The sequence below is a fragment of the Elephantulus edwardii genome, unplaced genomic scaffold (genome assembly GCF_000299155.1).
Source record: "Elephantulus edwardii isolate Elephantulus edwardi_28Jun2011 unplaced genomic scaffold, EleEdw1.0 scaffold00307, whole genome shotgun sequence".
Classification (NCBI taxonomy): domain Eukaryota; kingdom Metazoa; phylum Chordata; class Mammalia; order Macroscelidea; family Macroscelididae; genus Elephantulus; species Elephantulus edwardii.
Window position 1 is genome coordinate 683,350 of NW_006400057.1, and position 2,050 is coordinate 685,399.

At 50.5% G+C, this 2,050-nt stretch overlaps 1 pseudogene; it reads right to left on the bottom strand.

The window, feature by feature from the left end:
- Window positions 1-396: 396 nt before the first annotated feature.
- LOC102864854 lies at window positions 397-1,502 on the bottom strand (annotated as a pseudogene).
- Window positions 1,503-2,050: the final 548 nt, after the last annotated feature.

Genomic DNA, 2,050 nt, shown 5'->3' on the forward strand with positions numbered 1-2,050 from the left:
CTGAAGCTGTGAACACTCTCAATCTCTTCGTCATCCATCCTGACGCTGCCAATTGGTCCAGTGGCGAGAATCTTTGTCTTCTTGACATTGAGCCTCAGTTCATACTGAACGGTCCTGTAGACGAGGAAATCCCGCTGGAGCACTTCCTGGTGCCCATTGAAAGCATTGAGCATGCCTCAGGGCTGCTCTTCTGCCCAACATCTTGGCACAGGCAGGCAATGTCAAGGCCATCCCTGCTGGCAGTAAGTAGGGCCGTGGCCCCATTAGACTCTGCTTATGAAACTCAATGGTATTAAAGAAGATTCTTTTTGGAGACAAGTCTTTGATGCATCTGTCCCAGGTGACTCCCATCGGCTGCTTCTTCACCAAGGCTGCTTTGATGTCTTGCTAGAACCTTCAGCCAGGCCGGGCACCTACCTGGGTGAGGCTGGGCTGTAGGGCAGCCAAGGAGATGAGGATGGCTTCCTCGGTGTGGATGGTACAGCTGCCCTGGTTGGGCAGGTGTTGACATACAGGTCGAAGAGGACACTGGGTTCAGCCACTTCCACGTTGGGGTCAGCATCCACTCCAGATTCTAGTCCCTGTAGGCCCCCAAACACCACAAGGGCGTGTCTGAAGTTGGGGAGCTGGGCGGAAGCCACATCTGAGCCTCGCTCTGACTTGCCAATGGTCAGGTCATACCCATCCTTGAAGGGTGCCTCAGCAAACACAGCACTGAGGCAGGGGGCCAGTCGGACAGTGTAGCCCCAGTAGAGACCAGCTTTAGTACGAGGGTCCTGATATGACACCACTCTCCCATGGTAGGTCTTGCTTTCTGGGAGCTGCTGCTTGTTCAAGCGCACGGTTACTCGAAGTCCAGGCTTCAAGTTCTTGTCAATCTTCACCTCCTTCATGCCACAGTTGACAAAGGAGCCATGACCCGGCCGGGTGGGCCAATCCAGCATGATGCCCTCCTGGAACTCTGATTCCTCATCCTGTCGCATGTGGTGAGGGCTGTCCAGGGGGTTCAGCAACCCTGGAAACTGGAGATCATGGTGTTTAGGGAAGAACGCCTTTCTCAGGTACTGTAGGCACTTCAGGTACTGCAGGATGCGGGCCAGCTGTACGCACGCCTGCCCCTTCTTGCCAACTCCCATGAATTCCCCCTCCACAGACTTGGCATCTCCGCCCTCTTCATCGAACACCACAATCTCATCCACGCAGAAGATGGCACAAGCTCGGGCAATCTGGCTAGCCAGGTAGGTTCGCAGCTCAGGTGACTGCACGTTGTCCAGGATGGAACCAGGCAGGGCCACACTAAATCCTCCCTCTGCAGAGCTGCCTCCTCTTCCTCCTGGAGCCTGTCCCTCTTGTGCTCGCTGCCGCTCAAGTTTTTTCATCAGCTTCAGGTCTTTCCACTTCCCCCGCCCCTCCTCTTTTTTCTGTTTTTTCTATATCCTCCACTCAATCCTCTGGCCATGTTCACCCGGGCCGCACGGCCGCTTTCCCGCAACATCCGCCATGTTTCTTAGCACAAGCAAGCCACGCCCTTGCCAGTTTGAACTTCTGTAGTTCTCTCTAAATGTACTGTTCCAGACCTTCTGGATGATCTTCAACAATATTTTGCTTGGATGTTAATTGTTCTATAATTTCCCCATTCTATTGGAAACCCTTTCTTGGGAAGGAGGAAAAATACAGATCTCTTCAAGTCAGTCATCCCAGCAGCTGTCCTCCAAATTTCCTGGCATAGACTGATGAGCACATCCAGAGCTCCAACTATTAGCTGAAACATGTCAATTGATATTCCATTGATTGCTGGGGCCTTATTTTTATTTTTTCCCCTCTCTACTTTCAGAGTAGATTAAACTTCTTCCTTCAATAACACTGACTCTTAATTATATGATACTTACTGAAAATTTTCAGTGTCTACTAATCCTTTTTTTCAAACCTAGAGTTGCTGTAATCAAGGATGCCTTGGGCAGAATATTAAATGATCCAGGAAGTATTAAAAGAAGATGGAAGGAATATACTGAGTCATTATATAGAAAGGAATTGGCAGATACAGAGGAAT